This window comes from Mus musculus, chromosome 2 (genome assembly GCF_000001635.26).
Source record: "Mus musculus strain C57BL/6J chromosome 2, GRCm38.p6 C57BL/6J".
NCBI lineage: Eukaryota > Metazoa > Chordata > Mammalia > Rodentia > Muridae > Mus > Mus musculus.
This window is the reverse complement of record NC_000068.7, coordinates 128,481,500-128,496,243: the sequence shown is the minus strand read 5'-3', so window position 1 is coordinate 128,496,243 and position 14,744 is coordinate 128,481,500. Positions and strand designations below refer to the sequence as shown.

Genomic DNA, 14,744 nt, shown 5'->3' with positions numbered 1-14,744 from the left:
GGGTTTGGGACCTCCTTGGGAAAGCTGCTGTTTGCTGTAACCTCTTAGAGGTATTCTATGTGTCTCAGGGGCCAAGACCACATTCAGAACTCTGTATCTTGGCTCTTAGTCTGAGAGTCATGTTGCAGCAGCCTCTCTTGGGCTTTTAGAAGCCAGTCTAGGGAAGAGGGAAGCTGGGGATGCCAAGGGACTGAGAAAGACATGCTCCTGGAACTGTCAGGACTCTGTTTTGAATTCTGACCGTGGATGATGCTGGTGGGTGATTGCATGAAAGCCAAGCTCCCGGGTACCAGGAGAACTGCACAGTATTCTAGAATCTTCTGACCTAAGAGTTTCAACTGGCTTCCCAGGGCTGAAGGTGGAAGAGCTACCAACAGTAGTGGTCATGATAAGACCAAGCTGAGGTTTGAATCGGTGGTCGTCTGGCTAGCCTCTGTTCCACACTGCAATGCCACAGTTGGGGTGCAAATGAGCTTCCCACAGGGCTGATAGCTCTGTCTGTGGTGGAGGTGAGGCAAGCAGAGAGACCCTGTTCCTGCTCTGAAAGGGAACATGTGTTCATGACATGGCCAGCTTACTTATTCATTGTTTGCAGTTAGACACTGAGATTGCTTCCGGTTGTTAGCTATCATAAGCAAGGCTGCAAAAAACATTGATATCCCAGCCATTTCTAAGTTGATGTCTCCCTGTTACAGTTATATGTCTTGTGTGTGTATGTATGTGTGTGTGTTTGTGTGTGTGTATGTGTGTGTGTGTGTGTATGTCTGTGTGTGTGTGTGTGTGTGTGTGTGTGTGTGTGTGTGTGTGTACATGCACCTGGAGACTGGAAGTTGATGTTGGATGTCTTCCTCAATCATTCTTCACTTTATACATGAGATGGTCTCGTGCTGAGCCTGGAGCTAACCAATTTGTCTAGACTACCTGGATAGCAAGCTTCAGGAGTTCTGTCTCTGACTCCCCAGCACTGAGATTACAAGTGTGTGCTTGGCGCCTCTCCCACACCCACGGGTTCTGAGACTCAAACACAAGTCCCTTTGCTTGCCTAGGTATGAAATTACCAACAAAGCCATCTCCACAACCTCAGCTATTCAGCTTTAAGTGTAATACCTGTTGCTCAGTTGCTCCCTATAGTGGTTCTGATGGCTTCCCATCCTCCTGTGGTCTTCCCATCATCCCTCCACATTGCTCATCATTCTTTCAGAGGTAAGTTTTCAGTTGTAAGTTATGACCTTTTAATCACTGATTTATGCTTCCCAAACATTCTGCGTGGGTGGATGTGTGTGTTGGGGCAAAGAAAAATGGTTTTCCAAAGAACATTCTCAATACAATCTCTTCTGCTGCCCCAGTCTATAATTTCAGTTCTTGGGTATACAGGCAGATGTATGCAGGATATAAAGAAACTTTGAATTTGGGGAAAGAAGAAAAGGCCAAGCAGGAAGAAGAAAAGGCCAAACAGGATGGTGAGAGTTTAGGAGCAGTGGCATATAACTATAGTCCCATAACTCAGGAGGCTGGGGATTACAAGCTTGAGTCTGAGGGTGGACAGTGTGTTTAACACCAGTTTGGGCTATAGAGCAACCTGGGAGACAGGTAGGAAAGAAAGAAGGGAGAGGAGGGCAAGGGAGGGGAGGGGAAGCAAGAGGGAGAGGGAAATTGAGAGAGAGAGAGAGACTTTACAAGAAAAATGAGAGGTTTATAATATAGTGATTGTACCTACTCACCATAGAGTTGAACCTCCAAGACTGAGCTATTTGTAAAAACCTTTTGTCTTTACAAGTTGATTATGTCAGGTATTTTGTTGCAGTGTCAGAAAGCTGGCTACCGAAAAGTCTTTCAGGTTATCACTGCCTGCCCAGATTCACAGATGAGGCTTCAGATTATGAGACTAGGCCCTGAGATCTTAGGTATATACATCATAATGAACCGTAGATCACAGGGTGTAGGGACAACCCACAGATATTGTATTTTCTTGCTATGAAAAACCGTGTCCTTGTGTTTTTAGTTGTTAATTGGACCTGGCAGCACCAGGCTAGTGGGATGTGTAAATGTCACTTCCTCAGCTGCCTTTAAAAGAAAGGCAAGCTGCCCTGGTTTCCCAAAGCCCCTAAAGCCAACTGGTTGAGTAAGGAAGGTGGCTTTTTGCATAATAAAGAACTGGCAGTTGGAGCTGGGGCAAGAAGTAGAGGAAGTAGTGCAGAATGTCTGGGCCAGTTGGCCCATGCAGGCAGATGCAGAGGGAGATGAGTCCGGAAGGTGCTGGGAAGTAGACTGTGAGAACCACATGGAGAGCCACAATGTCAGAGAAGTCGGGTTAAGTTAGAGGCTATCTGAGAGACCGCCCCAGCCTAAAACTGTACAGATGTCTCGATGTGTTTATTAAACCTCAACTGGGATCCCAAGAAGGCTTCTCAGTAACAGCATCTAGTTTAGAGTCAGCAGTGATTAACAGCAGAAACATGTATGAAGTGTATGTATTCTAATCAGTGTCCTGGCCTGCCTCTACCGTAGGAAACACCAGGCAGAGTGCTGCAGCTCCCGGGGTCCTGGGACAATGCCCTGAAACACAGTAGGTCTCAGGATAGGCTATCCCCAATTGGGCAACCTAACATCTGGTAACTGTCATTTCTTGTTGTCTTGGTTCACTTTCTGCCTAGATTGTCTTAATCTCATCATGGTCATAAGTGTCCCCTCTAAAATCCCCATTAAATTACCACCCTTTCTCCAGGCACTGGCCCCACACAGTGTCCTGCCATTCCCCTGGTTGCCTTTCTTCTTCGTGGGGTCGGGTGGATAGCTCTCTCACCTATGCCCTGGCCCCTACCCAGGTCTATCTCCCTGTAGAAGGGAAAAGTGGCTTCCTGAGTGGCCTGGCCTCTGTGCTGTTGGGAATCCATGGTTAGCACAACTTCTCACTCCAGAGACTTGTGTGTCTTACGTGTTGACAAGTACAGTCACAGAGGCAAACACAGCTACTCCCCAGTTCCCGGAGCAGTAAGCTGCTTAGTACTTAGAGCCAAGCTTTATTGAGTTCTCTAGACCCAGGGCCAATATGTAGCATGGTAGGGGCTGGATTGTGTGCCTCTAGAATATGTGTTAACTCAACCTTGTTATCTCATGATGTCTTGCAATTGGGAGGCAGAGTCTTCACAGAGATAATCACGTAATAAGGAGGGGGGTGAATATGATAAGCACCCTCATAAAAAGGAGAATTTGGACCATTTTGTGGGGACAAAGCCTGAGATGAGGGTGACTTATTAATGGGACTAGGAATACCAAGAAGTGCCAGCAGGCAAGACACAGAAGCCAGGAGGGAGCATGGTCAGCTTGTTCTTACAGTCTCCGGGAGGAATGAACCTTGTTGACACCCGGGGCTTTGATATCTGTCTCTTAGAACTGTGGGAAAATAAATAGATGTTGTTTAAGCCATTTGGCTATAGCATGGGCCACAGTATGAGTGAACAGTTAAATGCGTTTTCTGTGCCTTTGGCCCGGGTTTCTCCCTCTGTACCTGCAGTCCACAGCTTTGTTCTTATCACAGAGTCTCAGATATTCCCGATGTTGTTTTCTTTTTAGATTTAACGCTTCCTTTGACCAAACTCTCCATTCTTTCTGTCTTGTCTTCAAGACCTGAAATTCCTTCTTCCTTGTCTTTTAATCAGTTGTTGATGTTTATCTCTGAGGTTTTTGTTGGACATCCTCAGTGTTTTTCATTTCCAGCTGTATTTCAGTTCAGGTTGTTTTTGTTTTGTTTTGTTTTTGTTCTTGTTGTTGTTGTTTAGTGATTCTATTTCTTTGTAAAATCCCACCTTTGTGCCTTGAAGTGCTCTCATTATTTCGTCTAGCTGTTTGTGTTTTCATGGTCTTCATTAAGGCATGCTCTCTTTCAAGTCTTGAACACATATGTAATTGCTATTTTGAAGCCCTTGTCTTGCTTGTGATTCAACTAAGTTGCTTCTCCCAGGGCCTACTTTCAGAGACATGCTGCCTTCTGGAGGAGACACATTGGGTAGATTGGCCATTTTTGTGTTTTAATCCCATCCTCCTGTGGTCTTCCCATCATCCCTCCACATTGCTGGAGTGAAGTTGATAGAGATGTTTCTTGGTGCGGATATCTGGTCCCATCTTTCCTGGGTGGATACTCATTCTTTACTTGCTCTCGCCCACTCTGGGTCCTCAGCTGATGTGGTAGCTGTGGAGTCTCTGAGTCCGAGCCCAGCGAGGCCACTGGGGGTCTCTGTTAGAGAGTGATTCTGCAGGTAGCATGTGTCACCAAGGAGTCTGAATATTTCTTAGACTTCTATCACAGCAGAGAAACACGCATAACTCCCATTGACAAGGGGAACTTCTGTTATTCCCGTGTGGAAAGGCATAAATCTGGGCGAGCTGGCTTCTTCACTGACTTTCTGGGGTCTACTATCTTCTCAAGTGGATTTCCCTTCCTCTGCCTCATGAGCTGCAAAAGTACTTAAGCTGCAATGTGTTCTTCAGGTCCCAAAGCCGGAGCCACGCAGCTCACTCCCACTGTGCCTGAACTGTGCAGAGTTCTGGGTAAAGTGACATGTTTAAAGGTCGCCGTAAATGCTGGCAGCTGAAGGGAGAGGATAAATCTGAGCCATGTCTCGTGGTCAGTGGGTCAGTGGGTCAGTAATAAAAGACATGAACTTGAAATATATTTCCTCCTGCCTTTCATGGCTATAAAGATCAATAAATTTTTACAAAGTTTCAAGATAAAGTGTGAGACATCTTGGGTTTTATGTGAATGGCTTGCATGAGGACAGTGCCCATGTCCTGGCCCTTGGAGCAGGAGATGATTTACTGTTGATGGTTTCTTGGCATACTCAATATGTACTTGGGGGGGCAATATTTTAAAATCACCCAGCACACAGTCTCTGATAAGATGCATGCCTTAGGTACTTGGACTTGTTTTATAGGAGAGATGAGGCACGTGCTCCATGCTGTTATGATCTGGGCATGGTGTTCTTCCACAGAGGAGTTGAAGGGATGGAAACCTGGCTTCTGACAGGGAATCATAAAGCATGCCTGTGAGAAATGGATGCGGGGCTTCAGAGTTCACGGTTGTCCCAGGTCTCGGTGCATATTTATGTCTGTCTAGGCGGTGGGGGGGGGGGTGGACAGGCAGGGGAGGGGACCAGTGGGGAGGACTCCTTTCAAGAGAAAGCCCTGTGAGATGTGACTACTACTCTGATGGACTTCTGTCTTCCCCAGACATTAGCCAAGCCTGAGGGCTTTCTGTCCACTGCTTCACCTGAGAAGGCTAGGAAGAAAAGGAGAGTCGCTTTTATAGCCAGTGTCTGCTCACTGTGGAGACCTGTGTGCTTGTGGACTCGAGTGCTGACCAGGAGAAAGGGACAGTGATTAGACTCAACATGGATCACTGCCTACTTGGTTCTTGGAAGCAGCAAACATGTGGCTCATGCCCCCCCTTTCCCCTCTCTCTCTCTCCCTCCCTCCCTCCCTCCCTACTTCCCTCCCTCCCTCTCCCTCTGTCTCTCAGGGAACCCAGCTGAAGAGCAGGCAGAATGTAAGAGCCAGAGGAATGGAGGACACCAGGAGATCAATCAGCTGAACCAAGCTCATGTGAGTTCATAGAGACTGAAGCAGCAAGCACAGCGTCTGCTCGGGTCTGCACCAGGTCCTCTGTGTATGTATTGTAGCTATTATCTTAGTGCTTTTATGGAAATCCCAATTATAAGAATGAGTAGGTCTCTGACTCTTTTACCTGCTCTTAAGGCTCTTTTCCTCTTGCTGGGTTGCCATGTTGGGTTGATATGATAGATTTTGCTTCATCTTATTGTATTTTATTTTGTCATGTTTGGTTGTGATCTCTTAGAAGCCTATTCATTTCTAATGAGAGACAGAAAGGGAGTGGATCTGGAGGAGAAGGGAAGGGAGGGGAGGGGAGGGGAGGGGAGGGGAGGGGAGGAGAGGGGAGGGGAGAGGAGGGGAAGAAGAAAGTGGGAGGGGTAGAAGAAGGAGAAAATGTAATCAGGTTATATTATATGAGAAAATAATCTATTTTCAATAAAAGAAAAAATTCAAAAAAAAAAAAAAAACTTCCATAGGCTAGCGGGAGAGCCGAATAAGGAACCTTCTGGTTAACACATTTGATGAGCATAGTGAACGTATTATTTGTAAATAGAACTCAGTAAGCCCAAGCATCCACCTCCTCTGTGTTCTGGCCATCCTCCTAACTCCACCCGGCTCAGCTCAAGTGCATCTACCCTGTTAGTTGAGTCCTGGGTAGGTTATAACTTGGAAGAACTCTAAGTTAGAATTAAAGTCAATTTTAACCAATCTGTCATCTTATGGATCTATAACTTAAAGTGCTGTATGGTTTTAAGTGTCCTTGTCAAATTTTCCATGGTTGTACACAAGAGGTTTGAAACTGAATCTAATTCTATTCCCTCTAGAAACATGTTTCATGTGTAAAAGTTAATACTGCTGAATATAGACTCTGTTTTTCTTTAATTGACTTTGGCATGAAATTAGCATCTTGTTAGGAGCTAATAGGCATCTTCATTATACATAAAACTAACATATTATAATGATAGTTCTGAGAACGTATCTAATACCTCAGAAGGTAGGAATTGTGGGAAAGAATCATCATTTCCCATGTGTTTTTGCTGTTATACCAGTGACAGTAGAAACCTAACACTTTCCTGAGAGAGAAAGAGAGGGGAGGGTGCTGTGTGACCAGCCTTTTTCCTTGTCTCCTTGTGTCTGTGTTTATGTGCCTGTACCCCCTTGGTGAGGGGTTCTGGTGGCTTTGCCCTCCACTTCTATTCTAGTCTGTGTGGACTACAGCTTTCCCCCATAGGCAGCATCTAGCACCATGCAGCCCTCAAACCTTCCTGGTAGCTTTGGCTTCCCAGTCAAGTGTCCTTCCTCCTGTTCTTCCTTCCTTCTCCAGTGCAGCCCTTCATGGGATGGCACTTTCAAATCCATTATGCAGTAAGTGCATCATCCCCAGGTCACCTGTGGAATCAGGAAACTGGCTTTCATCATACTAACCCACCCTTCAAAGTCTTTTATGCAAACACGCAAACACAAACATGTAGAAATACACTCCGTTTCCCCACTTTCAGACAAGAAGAAGCAAACCATCTGTGCCTTGCTTTTCTAACATATTCTCTGCCTCTGACAGATTCCCCTATCTACACTGAAAGCACCCCTACACTTCTACATAGCTGGCTTCGTGGCCCTCTGCGACAACTCCTGGCTAACACACCCTGCAGTTATGAACCTCGCAGGATGGCCTCAGATGGAGTCTTATCTTCCACACAGGCAGACACGTACAGACAGATTCTCTGGAGAGAAACTGCTGGACAAGCGGCAAATGCCTTTAGAATTCTAGCACACATTACCAAATTACATTCCATAGAGTTCTGCTAACTGCTGGGCAGTATCATGAGCATGAAATTGGAAGTCCTTCCTCTTCCAGCTTTCCCAACAGTCTATCTTAGTGACATTTGGGATTTCTGCAGTGATGTTCTGGTGTCAAACAACCACTTCTCATTGTATTAGTATTTCTCACTGATTTATTGTGTCTGGTGATTTTCATGGAGTAAATACGCTATTTCTTCCCAGCCCAATTGTAACTTCAGATATGCCCATGCCTGCTCCCTGCACGTGAAGTTGAAATGAACATCAGCCATCATTGTATAGTGTCACCTGACACATGGAGACAAAAACAGCACAGGAATAATGGGATAATAATGACGAATCTAAGAGTCTTATTACTTTATCAGTAGGCTTTATGTAAATAATGTCTATATGGTTAACATTTTAGTAATGATGGACTTTAACAATCAACTTGTACAACCAGCTCCTGAAAAGCTAATGGCTGCTCCTTTTGAGCTGGCCAGAGCCACCCTCAGGTAGCAGTGCAGCTTGGATGAGTTGAAGGCAGCAAGGCTCACACAGCGTCCATCTTTACTCTGGTTGCCTTTTGTCTTAGGACCATCGTATTGCTGTGCTGTGAAGTCTTTGCTCATCCTTTGCACAAAAGACTCTTGGGTTTGCTCTAATTCACCCTAGCAAGCAAACCCTAGCGAGCAAACCCTAAGCAAAGACCTTTTATTGATCTTGGGTCTGTGCCATGGGCTATAATCTTTTATTTTAGCTCAGTATTTATCTTTGGTATTTACCAATGGGTTTTGTTTTTGTTTTTGTTTTTGTTTTGCCATGAAGTTGTCTTATTATTGTTTAAAAGATAATTATTTTAAATTATGTGTGTATATATGTGTCTGTGTATGGCTATGTATATATGAGTGTAGATACTTAGGGGGGCAGAAGACAGCATCCATGGAGCTAGAGTTTCGGGTGGGTGTAAGCCACCAGATGTGAGTGCTGGGAACCAAACTCAAGGGTTCAATTATGTGATTAATACATAATTAAATACACATAAGAGTAGTATGTATTGTGAATCACTGAGCCATCTTTCTAGCCTGGTTATTGCTGGGGATTTTGTCTATTTGTTTTGGTAGTTGCATTTTCCACCTTTGACAGCTTCCAAATGTTGAATAATAATTAAAAACCCACAGGGTCACATAATAAAAGATGTCCTAGTCTTCATTACGTATCAAATTTAAATTTCCAGTTCCTTTTACTTTGAGCAACCTGACAATTCCTGCCTCCCCTTGGAGTTCCGTGCATGTTGGAAATTCTTCCTTTTTTTTGTTCTAACTCAGGTCATTTTTTTAAACCTGTGGCATTTAGTGATACTATGAGAATAGATAATATGGTTTTTCACATAACAGGAAGTGCACACAGGGACCATCAACATTTATCAAGTGTTAGATCTTTAGAGCAATGGTTAAATGGGGCTCAGACCCACCTCTTTTCTATGACTTGCAGTATTGTCCACATGGGGGATTTATGTAATTTTCTTCTCGATTGGGTAAATACTGGCTTAAAGGCAAATTGCATTTTCCTTTGACTATTCCAAAGCTCAAGACTCTGAGCATTGTCCTGAGTGTCACTGGGACACCAGCTTCAAAGATGTGTTTCCCTTCCGCACGTTTTCATGTGACTTCTCATCTCATAACATTTACTCGGTACCCAACTAGTTTTAGGGCCTGTGACATGTGTGGTTTTTATAGTGTGATCTCAGAATCCAGTCACATGGATTGTCCTGATGCAGAGCATCTGAGACTTGTGTAATTCATAGCAAACTTTTTATTTTTGGCATCTCATTTTCTGTCTCAACTTGAGAAAACAGGAAACAGAATCTCAGCTATGGTAAGTGATTTGCCCAAAGTCACCCTGTAGCCATTCTGGCTTCTGCCTAGCACATCTGGCATGGTGTAGTGGCTATTCCTGGTTGTCAACTTGACAATATTTGGAATGAACTACAATCCGGAATTGGAAGGCTCACCAGTGACCCTTATCTGGAGGCTTGGAGATCCTTATCTGGATCTTGGTTTGAAGATCTTGAGCCATAGTGGCTATGGATTCCAGAAGATTGAATCTCCGAGTTTAAGGAACACACCTTTAATCTGGGCTACGCCTTTCATCTGGGATTAAAGGTGTGGTGGAACACACCTTTAATCTGGGCTCCACCTTCTGCTGGAAACAATATAAGGACATTGGAAGAAGGGAGTCTAGCTCTTGCTCCTGCTCCTTCGCCTGCTTGCTGCGTGAGACTGAGTAACTGCTAGATCCTTGGACTTCCATTCACAGCTGTGACTGAACGATTGTTGGGAATTGAGCTGCCGACTGTAAGTCATCAATAAATTCCTTTACTATTTAGAGATTATCCATAAGTTCTGTGACTCTAGAGAACCCTGACTAATACAGAAGTTGGTACCAGGAGTGGTTCTAGAGTAACAGAAGTACAAGGATGAATCTTTTAAAATACTGGAATTGGCTTGTTGATCCACCAGCACTTTCAAATATTGAAACCTCTCCAGATTCTCTCCCTCCTGGGAGCTCAGAGAATTTTGAAGACCCATGGTTGAAACTATATTCCGAACTTAAAGAAGCTAATGCCCTTGATTTTCTTAATGAATTAGGTGATTCAGTGCACAAAGCTTTCTACAAGATGGGGAAAAAATCGAAAAATGATTTTACAGGCTGGCTGCTCTTAGTATCTGTGGAAAAAATGATGAATGAAAGGAAGGAGTTGTGTGATAAAATCGAAAGGCTCCAGACACAAGTAAACGATCTAAAAGTTGCTAAGTGTGTCCTTGAGGAGAATCTTCTCTCTTGTAGCAATAGAGCTCAAGTTGCAGAAAATCAAACAGAAACTCTCATTGTAAGGTTGGCTGAACTACAGCGAAAATTCAAGTCTCAGCCTCAGAGTGTGTCGACAGTTAAAGTAAGGGCTCTAATTGGCAAAGAATGGGATCCTACAACATGGGATGGGGATGTGTGGGAAGACCATGTTGAAGCTGAGAATTTTGAATCCTCAGATTCTCAAGGGTTTGCCCCACCTGAGGAAGTAGTACCCTCAGCCCCACCTCTTGAAATAATGCCTTCCCCACATGAGGAAATTAATTTTGCAGAGTCTGCTCATGGCCCACCAATAGTTTCTTCTAGACCTGTAACCAGACTCAAAGCAAAACAGGCTCCTAGAGGGGAGGTAGAAAGTGTAGTCCATGAGGAAATTCGCTACACTACTAAGGAGCTTAATGAGTTTGCTAATTCATTCAAGCAGAAACCTGGTGAATATGTGTGGGAATGGATTTTAAGGGTGTGGGATAAGGGTGGAAGGAACATAAAACTAGAGCAGGCTGAGTTTATTGACATGGGTCCTCTGAGTAGAGATTCTAGGTTTAATACGGAAGCTCGCATAGTTAAAAAAGGTGTCAAAAGTTTGTTTGAATGGTTGGCTGAGGTGTTTATCAAAAGATGGCCTACTGGAAATGACTTGGAGATGCCTGATATTCCATGGCTTAGTGTTGATGAAGGGATTTTAAGACTTAGGGAAATTGCAATGCTAGAGTGGATATATTGTGTAAAGCATAATTGTCCACAATGGGAAGGTCCAGAAGATATGCCTTTCACCAGCTCTATAAGACGCAAATTGGTGAGAGGGGCACCAGCACATTTGAAGGGTTTTGTTCTTTCCCTTTTCCTTGTGCCAGATCTTAGCATTGGAGATGCTTCTGCTCAATTAGATGAATTAAATTCACTGGGTTTAGTTGGATTCCGAGGTAACAAGGGCCAGGTGGCAGCATTGAATCGCCCGAGACAAGGTGATTCTAGTTATTATAATGGACAGCGTAGACAAAAGAATGTTTATAATAACATACCCAGTAATGGTCAGCACAGGAGAGGTGAAATTTATAATGGCATGACTCGGTTGGACCTTTGGTACTGGCTAACCAATCATGGTGTTTCCAGGAATGAAATACATAGGAAGCCTACTGCATATTTGTTTGATCTGTATAAGCAGAAAAATTCTCAAACAAATGAAAGAAAGGCTACATTAGATCGTGGTAAACAGCCAAATGAAAGAAAGGCTACATTAGATCGTGGTAAACAGCAATCTCGGCCAGTGAATCAATTTCCAGACTTGAGACAGTTTGCAGATCCAGAACCCCTTGAATGAAGGGGTGGCCAGGTTCCGCTGAGGAAGGATCTTGATAAGACACCCAAAGGTTTTGCTGTTACCCTTTCTCCAGTTCTTCCCCAGAGGGACCTACGGCCTTTTACAAGGGTAACTGTACACTGGGGAAAAGGAAATAATCAGACTTTTCGGGGTCTGCTGGATACTGGTTCTGAGTTGACACTGATCCCAGGGGATCCCAAGAAACATTGTGGCCCTCCAGTTAAAGTAGGGGCTTATGGAGGGCAGGTGATTAATGGAGTTTTGACTGATGTCCGACTCACAGTAGGTCCAGTAGGTCCCCGGACACATCCTGTGGTGATTTCCCCAGTTCCAGAATGTATAATTGGGATAGATATACTCAGAAATTGGCAGAATTCTCATATTGGTTCCCTGAACTGTAGAGTGAGGGCTATTATGGTGGGAAAGGCCAAATGGAAGCCTTTAGAGTTGCCTCTGCCAAAGAAAATAGTGAATCAAAAACAGTATCGTATTCCTGGAGGAATTGCAGAAATTACTGCCACTATCAAGGACTTGAAAGATGCAGGGGTGGTGGTTTCCACCACATCTCCATTTAACTCTCCTATCTGGCCAGTGCAGAAAACAGATGGATCATGGAGAATGACAGTTGATTATCGAAAACTAAATCAGGTAGTAACTCCAATTGCAGCTGCTGTACCAGATGTAGTTTCGTTACTTGAGCAAATTAACACATCTCCTGGCACCTGGTATGCGGCTATTGATCTGGCAAATGCCTTCTTCTCAGTACCTGTCCATAAGGACCACCAGAAGCAATTTGCTTTCAGTTGGCAAGGCCAACAGTATACCTTCACAGTTTTGCCTCAAGGATATATTAACTCTCCTGCCCTGTGTCATAATTTAGTTAGAAGGGATCTTGATCGTTTGGATCTTCCACAAAATATCACATTGGTGCACTATATTGATGACATTATGCTGATTGGACCAAGTGAGCAGGAAGTAGCAACCACTTTGGGCTCATTGGTAACACATATGCGTATCAGAGGATGGGAAATAAATCCAACCAAAATTCAAGGACCATCTACCTCAGTGAAATTCTTAGGAGTCCAGTGGTGTGGGGCATGCAGAGATATTCCTTCTAAGGTGAAAGATAAGTTATTGCACCTGGCCCCTCCTACAACCAAGAAAGAAGCACAACGTTTAGTGGGTCTATTTGGATTCTGGAGACAACACATCCCTCACTTGGGTGTGTTACTTAGGCCTATTTACCAAGTGACTCGGAAAGCTGCTAGCTTTGTGTGGGGCCTGGAACAGGAGAAGGCCCTTCAACAGGTCCAGGCTGCTGTGCAGGCTGCTCTACCACTTGGACCATATGACCCAGCAGACCCGATGGTACTTGAGGTGTCTGTGGCTGATAGAGATGCTGTTTGGAGCCTCTGGCAGGCCCCTGTAGGTGAATCACAGAAAAGACCTTTGGGATTTTGGAGCAAAGCTCTACCATCATCTGCAGACAACTATTCTCCCTTTGAAAAACAGCTCTTGGCCTGCTATTGGGCCTTAGTGGAAACTGAACGTTTGACAATAGGACACCAAGTTACTATGCGACCTGAACTACCCATCATGAGCTGGGTACTATCAGACCCTGCAAGTCATAAAGTGGGACGCGCACAGCAGCAGTCTATTATCAAATGGAAGTGGTATATACGTGATCGGGCCAGAGCAGGTCCTGAAGGCACAAGCAAGTTACATGAAGAAGTTGCTCAAATGCCTATGGTTTCTACTCCTGTTACAATGCCATCTGCTGCCAAGCATGCGCCTATAGCCTCATGGGGTGTTCCCTATGATCAACTGACTGAAGAGGAGAAGACTAGAGCCTGGTTTACTGATGGCTCTGCACGTTATGCAGGCACCACCCAGAAGTGGACAGCTGCAGCATTACAACCCCTTTCTGGGACAACCTTGAAAGACACAGGTGAAGGGAAATCTTCACAGTGGGCAGAACTTCGGGCAGTACACATGGTATTACAGTTTGTTTGCAAGAAGAAATGGCCAGATGTACGATTATTCACTGACTCATGGGCTGTAGCCAATGGATTGGCTGGATGGTCAGGGACTTGGAAAGATCACAATTGGAAAATTGGTGAGAAAGACATCTGGGGAAGAAGTATGTGGATAGATCTCTCCAAATGGGCAAAGGATGTGAAGATATTTGTGTCCCATGTAAATGCTCACCAAAAGGTGACTTCAGCCGAGGAGGAGTTCAATAATCAAGTGGATAAGATGACCCGTTCTGTGGACAGTCAGCCTCTCTCCCCAGCCATCCCTGTCATTGCTCAATGGGCACATGAACAAAGTGGCCATGGTGGTCGAGATGGAGGTTATGCTTGGGCTCAGCAACACGGGCTTCCACTCACCAAAGCTGACCTGGCTACAGCTGCTGCTGATTGCCAGATCTGCCAACAGCAGAATCCAACACTGAGCCCCAGATACGGCACCATTCCTCGAGGTGACCAGCCAGCAACCTGGTGGCAGGTTGACTACATTGGACCACTTCCTTCGTGGAAAGGACAGCGTTTTGTTCTTACTGGAGTAGATACTTATTCTGGTTATGGATTTGCCTTTCCTGCACGTAATGCCTCTGCCAAAACCACCATTCACGGATTGACAGAATGCCTCATCTATCGTCATGGTATTCCACACAGTATTGCTTCTGACCAAGGAACTCATTTCACAGCCAGAGAAGTACGACAGTGGGCTTACGATCATGGAATTCACTGGTCTTACCACATTCCCCATCATCCTGAAGCAGCTGGTCTGATAGAAAGATGGAATGGCCTTTTGAAGACGCAGTTACAGCGCCAATTAGGTGGTAACAGCTTGGAAGGCTGGGGCAGAGTTCTTCAGAAGGCAGTATATGCTTTGAATCAGCGCTCGATATATGGTACAGTTTCACCCATAGCCAGGATTCATGGGTCCAGGAATCAAGGGGTGGAAAATGGAATAGTTCCACTTACTATCACTCCTAGTGACCCTCTAGGAAAATTTTTGCTTCCTGTCCCCATAACTCTAGGTTCTGCTGGCCTAGAAGTTTTGGCTCCAGAGAGGGGAGTACTCCTACCAGGAGCTACAACAAACATTCCATTGAACTGGAAGCTCAGACTTCCCCCTGGTCATTTTGGGCTTCTAATGCCCT

General features: G+C 44.7%; 1 long non-coding RNA gene across 1 annotated transcript in view; it reads left to right on the top strand.

Annotated features, from left to right (window-relative positions):
• Positions 1-6,074, top strand: part of Gm39928 — a 59,548-nt gene extending 53,474 nt beyond the window's left edge. The window contains exon 3 of the long non-coding RNA XR_866723.3: positions 5,516-6,074. This is a non-coding gene — a long non-coding RNA (predicted gene, 39928). The remainder of the gene's footprint in view (positions 1-5,515) is intronic.
• The last annotated feature ends 8,670 nt before the right edge of the window (positions 6,075-14,744 follow it).